The sequence below is a fragment of the Canis aureus genome, chromosome 22 (assembly GCF_053574225.1).
Source record: "Canis aureus isolate CA01 chromosome 22, VMU_Caureus_v.1.0, whole genome shotgun sequence".
In the NCBI taxonomy this organism is placed as follows: domain Eukaryota; kingdom Metazoa; phylum Chordata; class Mammalia; order Carnivora; family Canidae; genus Canis; species Canis aureus.
The window spans coordinates 1,587,488-1,601,775 of NC_135632.1; the positions used below are offsets into that span (position 1 = coordinate 1,587,488).

At 40.9% G+C, this 14,288-nt stretch overlaps 1 protein-coding gene across 4 annotated transcripts in view; it reads left to right on the forward strand.

The window, feature by feature from the left end:
• VEPH1 (ventricular zone expressed PH domain containing 1) overlaps window positions 1–14,288 on the forward strand; it is a 222,840-nt gene that overhangs the window by 6,607 nt on the left and 201,945 nt on the right. The gene's annotated exons all lie outside the window — the stretch shown is intronic.

The following is a 14,288-nucleotide window of genomic DNA, read 5'->3' on the forward strand; positions in this document are numbered from 1 at the left end:
GGGCTAGGTAAGGAAGGCAGGCAGGACGCACCTGTGGCCACCAGGTAACACGAGACGGGGACAAGGATGGCGCTGCTGCCCGAGGGGGCAGTTGCCCAGGCCTTGGTGACACTGGTTCTGTGGATTTTGTGTAGAGTCTCCATTTAAAAAAAAAAAATCTCTCTTTACGCCGTTTTCTGTAGCAACGCATGTAACTGAACTCGCCCACCCCTCGCCTCGCGGGCGATCCCACAGCCTGTAGTCCCCATCCCCGCCCTTCCCTGTGGCCTTCCTCCGCGTCCAGGTTGGGCGTTTGGCAAGCATCCCCCGAGCGGGTGGCTGTGGGCAGTGCCAGGGTGGCCCCTGCTGCTGCCCTCTGCATGGCGCGTGGACCCGTGGCCCCAGTCCCGTTCCCAAGGCCGACCGTCCCACGCGTGGCTTGCGTCCCCCCAGCTCCGAAGCATTTGCTGACACTTGGCGCCAGCACCCCCAGGCCCAGGGAAAGGACAGGGCTGGAGCCGTGACACTCCAAGTTGCCAGAAGGGCACCCGTCGCAGGCATCGCCGCGCGTTCCGGGGTCCGTGAGGTGGGGGGGCACGGGGGGGCCGGGGCCTCCCCCAGGCCTGGGGCGCACTCCCTGCCCCAGCACGCCGCTCTCGGCCCGTGTCCTTGACACCCACCATGTATTCAGGTGTTTGCGGAACGTCGATCGCCTCCGTGTGACTCGAAACCCGAAGTGTTGGGTTCGGTTCCCACTTTCCGGGCAGGACGTGTGTGCTTCTCGCAGCAGCCCCTCCCTTCACACCCGGTGGAAATGAAGCTGAATATGCCACTGATTTTCGTGTAATCCAACCTAAACACACACACACACACACGTATACATATTCATGTATTTACATTTAAATGTATATGTTTGTGTAAGTGCCCTGAAGCCCGTTTCCACTAGAGGTCACTCGTGCCAGTGATTTCTTTTGTTCCCGTCGCCAATGGCTTATTTCAGCGCTCCTCCAACTCAGAATTTTAGGGCCAGTGGGCCCGTTGCGCATCCCCACTTGTCGCCTCTGAGGCAGGCAGGCAGGCGCCCTGCCGCCGGGAGCGGGGTCTGCCCCTCAAGCCCTCTGATGGGCATCGCAGCCGAGAGCTGGAGGTGCCAGCAGCTCCCCGGCCCTGCACCTGCCGACGCCCTTCACGTCGCGCCTCTTGCACGTCCCCGTCCGCGACGGCGGCTGAGCCGATGGCAGCAGAATAAGCAGAAGTCGTTTTCAGCGGGACGGCGCAGATCAACCCACGGTTAGGGGCTGGCGCTCCGTCCCGCGGGCCACCGTGTCTCGGTGTGGGATTCCGGCTCCCCCTTCGTTCCTTTAAAAGCCAGCCCGAGCTTCGTTTTCCCCCAGTGGTTCCAGTTCTTAGTAATCACTTCCTCCTAAAAATACACTGACGCTGTTCTTTGGCGTCAACCCTCTTCGCAGCTGACCGCCTCCAGGGCGACGCGGACGCTAGGGAATCCCAGATCTCTGTTTTCAGCCTTGGTCTCGGTCCCTGGGCCTCAAGCCCGTCCTAGTCGATACCCATGATCTCAAACTCAACCTACGCAGATGAGAAGTTGTCATCTTTCTTCCCGCCGTGCTGTCACTCTCTCAGATCCCCAGGTGTGCAACCTGCAGTCACTCGTGAGCTTTCCGTCCCTCTCTCCTTTCCCTGTAGGTCTGCGGAGTCTCCCTGAGAAACGCCTCCTCGCCTCCTCCCTCTTTTCCCGTCCTGCTGCCGTCACCCCGGCTCAGGCCTTCAACAGAGTTGATCTTCTTGCCTTCTTACCAATCTCCAGTTCGATGTACTAACGGTTCCCTGACTAAGCTTCCCAAACAAGATTTTATTGCATGTACCCCGTTGTTCAAAACCTTCCCATGATACCCCAATGTGCATGACGTTCAATGACCGATGCCAGTCATCAGCCCACTGAACACCACGTCCGCTCTATGGCTCACTTCCCTGTAGCTCGACCCCCCTTTCCCCTATTAGAGCTTTCCTAATGACCCTGGATCTCCGCGATCCATTCTACGTCTCAATCTCCTCTTTACAGAGGATGCCAAGGGATCTTCTAAATCATCTTTTCCAACTTCTTTCCAGCGCAGAAACCCCTTCTTCACTACTCCTGACAAAGAGGTGGCCTCTCCTTCTACGCTTGCGACGATGAGAACATAGTAAGCTTCTGACCTTTCTTCTTGCTCCTCAACTTCTCCTTCATAGATTTCCCTTTGCCATTGCATGAAGCCCCAATGGAGCCTTCCGTCGTTTTCCACCTTGCCCTTGCCAGGAGCGACGGAAGACGTGGGGACACCTGACTATGCCAACCAGAACTTCCTTCCTGGTGGTTGTAGGGACGAAGTCAGCAGGGGGAGGCTTGTCATGAGGATGGTTCTCCAAAGAGATGGCCCTTCGTTGCGGTCCATCCAGACAACTCGAAAGAGGCACTGTCAGAATTTTGAATTGTTAGTGTGTTCCTCCTCCTGGCCACATGAAATCTTACTCTTTGCACGTTCTATACGTCGTTCTTTGGTCTGTTCATTGCCCCAACAATCAAACGAGTGCAACCCTGTTCCTGCGGGAACGTGAGACTAAGGAAGATATAGGTACCAGGGATCACCTCTGGCTTCTGTCCTCTCGGCTACGCCTCCTTGGTGTCCTAGTGTCCCTAGGTTTTTTCCATGACAAAGAAGGAGCCTATGGCAGAGAAGGCTTAGGTCTGGAAACTCAGTTTTGTCAGGACGTGACAAATGCTGTCCACATCGCGCTATCCACATGCAGGACTCAGAGGTATGAGCTGGAGCCCCGACTTACCGATTTACAGTGAAAAATATGACTCAGGTCGGCCAGAATTCGTGCGCTTCCTGGCCGCCATCACCAAGTGTGTTCCCCCAGTCTTTATCTAGACGGCGGATATTATCGTCGATGAGGTTTCCTCCTTCTCCCTCAGAATCACATCCAGTCCTAGCGCCCCATATTTGGCTCACCTGTCGTCACTCATGTACAGACAGCATGTTGGGTTAGCCCAGTAGCTGGTGAATCCCACTCATACAAGTGGATGTTTCCCCCCGACTGATCCTCAACGAGCAATCCCGTTTCCCCATTCTCGGAGGACGTCTCACTGTAGCTCCCAAGTACCGCCTATGTTCTCAACATTCTGGTTTCTTTCCCCCTGGAATCTTCCTGATTTATTATTATAATTTATCATTGCCCAGTACTTAATCCAACTGCTTGGAACAATTGCTGATAAGAGCCAGACACTCCATCTTTCACATTAGTTTTCAACAGTAACATCGCACAATTGGCCACATTTATCTTGCCATGTACCAGAACCCTAAGGTTGAATCAAGACTTGCAATTAGAGAACTTGAAAAAAAAAAAATTGTAAGCGTAGTATGTCACGTTTTAAACCAGTATAATAATATTCTTGTCTTCAGGCCCTCGTGTCAGGATATTCATACCTTTTAAAAATCATGATTCTGTCCAAAATACTAGTGATCACTCCCATCTTTGTAGAATCTGAAAATTTGGCAAGCAGGGTCTTCAATCCTTTCCCTAAAGTCGCTCACAAAACCATTGAACCTTACTGGATTCCATTGTACAGTCCCTGCCTTCTTTTCCGTTAGTTAGTCCAAAACACCACGGGGGACTGTTCTGTCCTTATGCTTTGCTTGAAAAATGCAACTTCTCACTCAAAGTTCTCTCCAAGTTCCCAAATGTGCCTTTAAGTTTTGTCTTTTCAAGTCCATGTTGGATTACTTTTATATCTTCTACGGCGGCGTCGGCTGTCCTCCCAGATTACTCATCGCCGCCCACTCATACTCTTTCCACTCCCCCTCCCCTACCACGTCCCCTTTGCCTAATCCATGCTCCCACCTTCCAATTCTCTTTAACTCCTTAAAAAAAAAAATACAAAATGTTACATACACTCAAATTGCCCAATTTTTAGAAATTGGATAAAATTAAAATCACCTGAACGTTTCTCTCTACTTCAAATCTCTTCCCTTTCATCCCCGAGGAGCCGATATCCTGACTATGAGAGTTATCATTTCTTTGCTACACACGCATAGCTCAAAAATTATTTGGAGCGTTGTATTCTATGCCTTTAGACTTTATATAAATTGTACCGTAAGACTTGATATAATGCTTCTGAGGTTTGTGTTGGGGTAGGTAGTCCCAATTCGTTTGTTTTGGAGGGATAGAGGGTTCCCCTACATGACTAGGCCACGGTTTGGTTACGTATTCTTCTTCGGATGGACGTTTACTATTTAAACAGTGTGACAGTGAACAATTCTTAAAACCAGTGTTTTTGGCCGATGTGCTAGGATCTCTCGTGAAGTCCACTAGGAGAGAAACAACTGGTGATGGGCTCCTTTCAGGTTTCTGATGTGCCACCAAACTGCTCCCCACCGTGGCTGTACCAACTTACACTGCCTCAGACATGCTTGAGGCTCCCAGTGGCTTTATATACCAATGCTTGCTTTTATGAGATTTTTGAAGTTTTTGGTTGATTTAAGTGAACCATATCTGACTGCTATTTCAGTTTACACTCCCTGCATTGTTGGGAAGGGCAACGGATCATTTTTTCGTATTTGTTTGCTATTTGCCATCTGGGTTTCCTCCTCAGTAAAATATCTGCTTATGGTTTAGGTTTTTTTCTTTTCTTTCCATTTTTCTATTGAGGCTTTTAAAAAGTCTTTTCTTCATAATCTAAAGGAGTTTTTTCTATATTCTTGCATAAACCCTATCTCTTATGCATGTTGCACCTCTCCTATTCCTAATACAGCTGGCCTTACACCGTTACTGTAATAAGTCTTGGTATCTGGTAGGACAAATATCCCCAAACTTCTTTAAAATATTAGCTTCTCAATTTTAATGACTGATTCTGTCACTGTCTTAATAGGAATTTTATTATATCTATGGATTTATTTGAAGAAAATTAACATCTTTATGTCACTGTCTTATCTGTAGATATTATGTATCTGTACATTTTCTTAGATCTTAAAAATCTTTCAATAACATTTTATTATTTTTTTCTTAAAGATCTTGAAAGTTGTATAAATCCTCTTTAAAATAATAAGTATTTTAGATTTTTTGCTGACATTATAAATAACACCTTTAAAAAATTATTTTCCAGCTATTTTTTTTCAAGTGATTAAAACAGAATTGACCTTGTATCATGATCATATACCCAGTAAACTTACTCAACTCTCTTATTAATCCTAATATCTTGTCTATAGGTTTTTCCTCAACTTATTCACCAATACTTATTAGGTGCTTACTAATTATACGCCAGATACTGTACCAGATGCTGGTGATACAAGAGTAAGAAAAATAGATCAATCTCTGTTCCATTTTACTCCTGGTTTTCTAAGAATTGGTTAATTTTATTAACTGCTGTTTCTTCTCTTTTGAAGTAATCCTATTTTCTCTTTTAATCCATTAATGTGGTGAATTCTAATAGCTGATTTTTAAAATATAAAACCATTATAATAATCTGGGATAAAGTGAGATTTGACATTAATTTTAGTACATTTCCTGATTTGGTTTGATATTTTTAAAGGAGCTTTGGAACCATTAGATTGACCTCGAATTTTCCTTTCTTCCACTGTCTTTCCCTGGCTTTGGTATTAAGTTATATGTACGGGGTCATAAAATGAGCTCGGAAAAGTTTCCACATTTCTGTTATCTACAAGACTTTTATAAGATTGTGGCAATCTATTACTTAATTTCATAGAAAACTATAAAGCCCTCTGGGGGCTATTTTTGTTTTGTTTTTGAGGGGGGTGGTGCTGGTTGATTTTTAAATTACCGATTTCATTTCTTTGAAGAAAATCAGAGTTTTGCTTCAGTCACTTTTGGTAAAATGTCATTTCTGGGAAATTGTATATTTTATCTCAGTTTTCAAATTTACTGGCATAAAACTTTTTTCTTACTTTCTGTGTTCTGTTCTATCTGTATTTAAATGCTCTTTTTCACTGATTCTTTCATCAATATTTTCAGGGCTTTGTCTTTTTAAAAAGCTTTTAGTTCATTAATCATCTGTGTAGGGTCTTTTATTCTATCTCATTAATTCCTTTTTATTTTTTTTTATTTTTTTTATTTTATTTATTTTTTTTTATTAATTCCTTTTTAAATGTTCACTTGTTTTCCTCTTTGTTCCTTTTCTGGTTGTATTCTACTATTCTTTTTTTAATCCCCTAGTTGGACAATCAGCTTATTGTTTTTTGTTGTTGTTGCTTGCCTGTTTTACTTTTCCTATTTTCTAATAGAAGCATGTAAGACCTTACATTTCTTGCTAAGTGCCACTTAGCGTCATCCCACAAGCTTTCGAGATGTCGTATTTTCATTATGAATTCTAAATACTTTCTTATTTTGATTGTGATTTCCTCTTTGAGTCATAAGTGGCTTAGAAGTCTGTGCGTTAATTTCCTGAAGAATTTTTGTAATCTTTTTGTTGTTCGGTTAAGATTTCGCTGCATTGTAGACAGCGTGGATGGCCTGATGCCGCTCGTTTAGGAGCGGTCGCTCTCTGGCACAGTCTATGGCTCATCTGTGTAACTAATACTGTAGCACTTACTACGCTCTAGGGATTTTTCTAAGAGCTCATCACACGTTAATACATTTAGTCCTTTCAATAACCTTTGGAGATAAGTGTACTAATATTACCCCCATTTTATAAATAAGGAAACCGAAGCACGGAGAGGTTAATAATTTAACTTGTTCAGGATTATATAGCTGAATAATAGAGCCAAGAATCAAGCCCAGAGCATTTGGATTCAGAAACTTCTTAGCCACCACATCGCCCTGACTCTTGAGGTGGTTTATTTGTATTCGAGAGGAAAGTGTATTATTGAGTTAGTGAGAATAAGGTATTAAGTTGATTAAAGAACTCTTTTTTTTTTAAAAGAACTCTTTTTGATTGTACTAAGTTCTCTATATCCTCAATAAATTCATGTGTGCTTAGACTGCCAAATGCTAAAACAAGTGTTTAAAAATTTCCCACTATCATTTTGGGTAGGGCAATTTCTCCTTGTAATTTTGTCAAAACTTCTTTATAAATTTGGGAGCTTTTTTTAAAAAAAATTGAAGCATAATTAGCATACAATGTTTTATTAGGTTCGGTGCACAACATACTTATTCAATAATTTCACGCATTACTCAGTGCTCCCCACAATAAGTGAAGTCACCATCTGTCACCACACAGAGTTATTACGATATTGTGGTTTTTTTTTTTTAATTTATGATAGTCACACAGAGAGGGTGAGAGAGGCAGAGACACAGGCAGAGGGAGAAGCAGGCTCCATGCACCGGGAGCCCGATGTGGGATTCGATCCCGGGTCTCCAGGATCGCACCCTGGGCCAAAGGCAGGCGCCAAACCGCTGCGCCACCCAGGGATCCCAGTTATTACGATATTGTAACTATATTCCCAATGTTGTACTTTTCATCTCTGTGATGTTTATTTTATAAACATATAAAGGAATGGAAGTTTGTACCTCTTAAATGCCCTTATTTTACCCATCCTCCCACCCAGTTCCTCTCCAGGAACCACCAGTTCTCAGTATTTAAGAGAGTATTTTTTTGCTTGTTGTGTTCATTTGTTTAGCCTTTTAGATTCTACATATAAGTGAAATCATATGGTATTTGTCTTTCTCTGGCTTATTTCACTTACATAATACCCTGTGGGTCCATCCGTGTTGTCTCAAATGGCAAAATCTCATTCTTCTTTACGGTTGAGTAGTATTCCTGTGTGTGTGTGTGTGTGTGTGTGTGTGTACGTATCTTTTATTATGTATTATAAGTTTAGAATTGTTATTTATTCCTTGGAGAACAAGTTTAGAATTGGTATTTATCATTTGGAGAACTTTTCCTCTTACTATGACATATTGTGCGACTTTATTCTGATAAGTTTTGCCTGTTTTCTTTGGGGTAGTTGCCTATTTTCTCTTTTTCTATCTTTTTACTTTTTACCATCCCAAGTCCTCGTGACTGAAATATAATATGTAAACACGTAAGTAGATTTTTTAAATAATCCAAATTGAAAATGTGCCTTTTACTGATAAATTTAATTAATTTTTATTTATCATGATAAATTATATATTTGGATATATTTCTCCATTTTATTTTGAGTTACATTTCCTGACTTCTCTAAATTTCTCTTTATCTTCTGCATTTTTTTAATTGAGTAAAATTTTATACTTTTATTTTTCTACCACTATTGGTTCTGTTGGTTTGAAAGTTACATTCTATTTTTTTAGTAGTTACCTTTAAAGTTTTAGCAAACATTGTCACCATATTTTATCAATTCCAAGACAGACATTTTTTCACCTATTTGTAACTCTGAAACAAGTATATATTTTATAATTGATGGTAATTTTATAATTCCTGTTGGCCAGGTATTAGGCATATAAAGTTGCCTTTGTCTACATGTGCATAAATTGGCTACAGCTTTTCATATCATTAACATTCCAGCTGAATTAGGTGCATTATTGTAACTACCAGTGTTGGGTTAAATGTCCACTAAAAATGTTTCCAAAGCTTCTGGACTATAATGTGGTACTGAAACAAACACTTAAAGGGTATGCAGCAAGGCCTGGAAGAGAGCATCAGAATACACATTTTATATCAGTGGACAAAATATTCATCATTGCAGGAATGATAGGAATTCCACATTTTCTTTTTTTTTTTTTAATTTTTATTTATTTATGATAGTCACAGAGAGAGAGAGAGAGAGAGAGGCAGAGACTCAGGCAGAGGGAGAAGCAGGCTCCATGCACTGGGAGCCCGATGTGGGATTCGTTCCCGGGTCTCCAGGATCGCGCCCTGGGCCAAAGGCAGGCGCCAAACCGCTGCGCCACCCAGGGATCCCGGAATTCCACATTTTCTTGCAAAATAATAACAGAGTTTTATGGAACCTCAAGAGGAATATATATGTTTTTTTGTTACTGAGATACTGGTAAAATATTGTCTATTATATCACAATAAGTAATGCAACAGAAAGTAAGAGAAACAGGCAATTCTCTTGGAAGACATGAAAGAAATTTCAAAGAAATAAGAGGCTGGCCAGTACCATCCACTTATGTCTTGCATAGAATTCTCTTTAAGACCTGAGATAACCCACTATTTAATTAGCAGTCTTCTCTCTTTCTTTATAACAGAAGATCTTATATAAATTGACACCATCTTACATTTGATTGATTACAATGATATTCGATAGCTCTCTTCTCCTATTACTAGGAGGCCCTTGGAATACTTTCATGCCTCTCTTATATGTTAGTGTTAAGCAGCACTTTTTATTTCACCTTAATACCCTTGAAACTATTCTTTAAAGTTACTGATTTTTTAAAAAATCAACCAATGTTGTTTCAAGCACCTAATATTTCCCCATTTTTTCTCACTATTCTTTTTTCCCTGTTGTCTTCCTTTCTTTTTTCTTCATCTAAGATTCCACTTTCTGAAGTATACAAATTAAAAGTCCCACCAGTGAAGACCTATTAGTGATAAACCCTGTAAATGTTTGTCTTTTCTGGAAATTTCCTTGTTTTGCCCTTAACATTGAACGAAGATTACCTGGGCATGGATTTCTAGCTGGGCAGTCTTCTCATTTCTCAGTAACTCCGACCATTGCTATTATAAAATCTTTTGTCAATTTGTCATTCTTTATGCCTAACCTACTTTTTCTCCATCTTCGGTGTGTCCTGTGGTTTCATGATTATGTATCCAGATATTGTTTTATTTGTATATCCTTACTCAACTCTCATTGTGTTTTTATGAGTTTGGGGTTCATGCCCTTTGTCAGTTTTGGAAATTTAAAAAACATTATACCAAATATTGTCTTCTCCATCTCATTTTTCCTTCTGGAAATTCTATTTATTCACCACTTACGCATTTCACATGTAATTTTTTTTAGTACCTACTTTCTTCTGGACATTGGGAATATAACAATAGACAAAGCAGACAAAAACCACTGCCCTCACATCCTTCACATTCTCTGATTTTATCCTCCACGCCTTTTGTTCTCTTGTATTTTCCGTCTCTAAATGATGCATCATGTTTTCATTTCCTCAGCTCTATATTCCAATCCACTGTGTCTTTTTCTCAAGTGTATTTTATCCACTATTTCATTCATTCACTGAGTTTTTTATTTCTAGAAGTTTCATTTGTTTATTTTTAACATCTTTCTGTTCTTCTTAAAAGAGATTTAGTCTTTGTTCATAAAAAGAATTCGCCTTAATGCATTGAATCATTTTGAACATCTGGTTGCATAATTTGAAGTCAGTAATTCCATTATCTGGTTTTTGACTGTCTACTATGGCCCCGAGTTGTACCTGCTAACCTGTGTTCATATTGGCTTGGTTCCTTAAGAGTTTTGTAAGTTTGAATTTTTGAATTTGGTTTAAATAAAATTTTACTCATGTGAGCGCTGGATGGCTTTAGCTGAATGTTCCACCCCTGAAGTAGTTTTATGTTTGCTTCTGCTGGGAGTCCCCGTGACATTATCAGCTCTGGGATCTTTGGTGCTGCTGATGGTGTTGTTCCTGTCTCCACCTTGGCAATTCTTAGAAGGATAGAAGAAGTGAGATATATATACATGTGCACTCTTGAAAGCAGAAAGAATGATATACCTATAAATATGTTATTAGTATGGAGGCCATGTAGAATGTGACAGTAAGAGGAGTTAAGTATGCGGTCTTTTTTGTGCTGTACATTATGAAGTGGTTGTGAAATGAATGTACAAAAATATTTTGGAAATATTCATAACTCCTCATGTGTTATAATATTTATCGGTACATACTATGTGCCAGGTACTGTTGTAAATCCTTTCTCTGCATTAACCAATTTACTCCTCACAATAGTAGTAGGAGAGAGATATTAATAATATCCCGATTTTAAGGATTAGCCTACTGAAGGGCAGAGAGATAAGTGATCACTCAAGATTGCAGAGCTGCTAAGAGCAGAATGTGGCTCGGGGCACAGGCACTCTGACCCAAGGGTCCATACTTTTAACTGCTGTGCTATACCGTCTCTCAAGGGACGGAGGAAGAAATGATCTTCAAGATGTTTTCCTTCTTCTCTTCCAACTTCTACTCCAATGCCATTCCCACCACTATCTACTTTATTTCAGATGTTCCACATTCCCTTTCGCCAGTGGGGCATCTCCCTAAAGACTGTTTACAGCATAAAGTCTGACTGGTTTATGGTTTATGGATGTTGATTGGAGGTGTGGTGTCTGCGGCTGAGTGGGGGTGATCCATCCTAGTAACTAGACTTGGGGCAGCACAATGTGTGGATTTTTCATTGTCCCACCTTTATAATTTGATCTCCCCACCGCGTTAGGGTAAGTTACTTAAAGATTCACAGTGACCAGGTTACTGTGAGAATGAACCTCAAAACCCCAGTTTAATGAGTCTGATATTAAGTAGATCTGGTTCTTAGAAGTTACTAATTTTAATACCCACAGGTACTGATTAAATGTTGAACTCAAACATAAACACGTATGTATGCACACATATATATTTCATAAGAACAGGGTGTTTTCCTGGAATGTGAGTCAGGAAAACCCTAATTGCAAAACTGATCCTGTGCCAAAAGGCTTTAAACTATTCGATTACATCATTAAAGTTTTTAAAAATTGTTCTTTTGTCTTTTTGGATATTGGTTGAAGAAAGCAATTAACAGCTTTTCAGGTTTTCAACCCCCTTTTTGAGGAACTCTCCATTTTGGAGAATGTTTTTCTTCATGTCATATGTAGGAATTTAAATTTATAAATTTTTTCAAGGTAAAAAATCTTTTCTTCTTAGTAAAGTAGTATGTTATAGGAAATTCTTAGCTATAAGAGATTCACAGTAATATCAAAGCTCATAACTGATGCACCTATGCCTAATATATTAATATATTCACTAAAATTATGACCAGTGTGTCCTGGTTTATCCTTATGGACAACTGCTTAACTTTCCTAGTTAGAAATCTTAGAATATGTACCATTTGTTAAACAATCCTGCTGACACACTAATCTCTCCTGTATATTCCAGCTTCATTCCAGAGTGCTCCTTTCAGAATTCTCCATCAATTCAGTTCTCTTTTAGTAAGAAAATGGAACCTTGGTGTTCATGAACCAAGACGCTTACGTATGTCACGTACTTTCACTGAGTTGTGCCTTTCACTTTTACTGAGGCGTATTTCATCCAAATGGAAATCCCTTTGCTATTTACTGTTAAACCATCGTTTAGACAGTTTGTTATGGTTCCCAGAGTCATCTATGTAGACTCTGTTGTAATTGGGTTCCCAGGAATACAGATTCCAAGGTGGCTGTTCCAACGGAGGAACAAACCCCTGAGGGAGGCCATTCCCTTTGACAAACAACAGTGTCCGCAGGCAGACTTGGCTCTGGACTGGCAGCTGAGAAAATGAGTGCCTCTGTTCTAAAGGGGTCTATGGGCAATGCACCATAGTGTCTACTGCCGTCTACACCTCTCATCATTCAGATCCACCTGCTTTGTATAATAATTTCATTCTATATGGAGGCAGCTTCTCTAAGATGCTTTTCCTGACAAAATTTATAAGAAGAAGGTTAGTGAGAGGATCTATCATCTCTATCATAGCAGTTGCTATCAAGGCTGCAGTTGGTACTCTGTGGTAGACTGAGTAATGTCTCCCACCCAAAAGATGTCCACCAAAAAAACAAAAACAAAAGATGTCCACCTGTGAATTTTACCTAACATAGAATTTTATCTTACATCCTATCCTATATAGGGTTTTTCAGATGTGATACAGTTGAGGATCCTGGGATGGAGAGATTATCTGAATGGGCCCAATATAATTATAAGGGAGCAACAAGGTCAAAGGCCTTTCTTTGAAGAAGAAGGAGGTGGGACGATGGAAGCAGAGGTTTGAGTGATGCCCTTTGAAGATAGAGGCTCATGGTAGTCATGAGCTAAGGAAAGCAGGGAACCTCTAGAAGCTAGAAAAAGAGAGTGGAAATGTATTCTTCCCTCAGAGCCTCCAGAAAAACCAGCCCTGCTGACACCTTTACTTTTGCCCAGGGAAACTAATTTTCAATTTTTGACTTCTGGAACTATAGGCAAATAAATTTATCAACACAAATTTTGAACCACTAAGGATGTGATAATAAGTTATAGCGACAACAAGAAAGCTAATACAACCTCCCTCTTCTACCAACTACTCTAATTCCTAACCCTTCAGCTAGTACCTCTGCTGATTTAAGTTGCTTCCTAGTTGAGTGACTCACATGTGTTTTCCTGAGGGATCTGCGTCCCTGGTCTCCATGCCTCTCTCAGAGTACGATGGCTCCCTTATCCATTGGCCACCAGAATTGGGTGGGGGAGTGCCTAGAGATGCCCCCTTTTACTTAACAGCAGCCTCACCTTCTCCTGATGAGATGGTCAATAGCCTTGCCAAGATGATCACTCTTTTTTTTTTTTCCTTTTGTTGGTCTCTTGATCCAGGAGCTTGAAGTGATGGAGTTCCCAGGCTTAGTATTTTACCCATAGGGAATTTAACACCTTGTAATAGTCATTGTTTTAGTATATACATTGCCTTTTAGAGGATGGCTTCTCATCCCTACAAGATATTAATCTAAATTGCTTCTTTGAAGACTTGTACCACTGGTTATTAGTCCGGAAGTTTCAGGGCAGGGGAAAGGTCATCATATGTGATAGGACTAATAAAGCCACCATCAGGTGCCCACTGCTGTTCTCAGTGGTTCTCTAGTCTGATGGAATGTTATGTGGGGTCTCGTGTCAGCACACCAAATACTCTGATCCTTCAAATAGTGGCTCAAGCCTAGGTCCTGTGGGCAGGAAAAGTCAAACCCAAACCTGGATCACTATAAATTCCACTCAATATAATTGATGTCCCTTCCAAGGTGGAAAAGGTCTTATGTAAGTAGCTTTGCACCAAATAGTTGATTGGTGTCCCTGAGGGAGACTGCCATTCTGGAGGCTCGACATTGACCTCTGTTGCTAACAAATTGCATGTTTAGGTAATGAGATCACCTTGGTGAATGGGAGTTACGCCGTTGGGTAATACATAGCTCTTGTTCTTCTCACCAAGATTATTCCATTTGTTCACCTATTGGATCACACGGAGGTGACTATAACAAAGGCACGGCTCATGTCATTTGAGTGTCGGCTTCCTTTTGTCAATGGCATTGGTTCTCTGTTCTAGCTATCCTTGTTGTATATATTCTCTTTATCACGTAAAATACTCTTTATTACACATGATGCTGCTTGATATTTGAAGATAATACCATTAAAAGTAACTG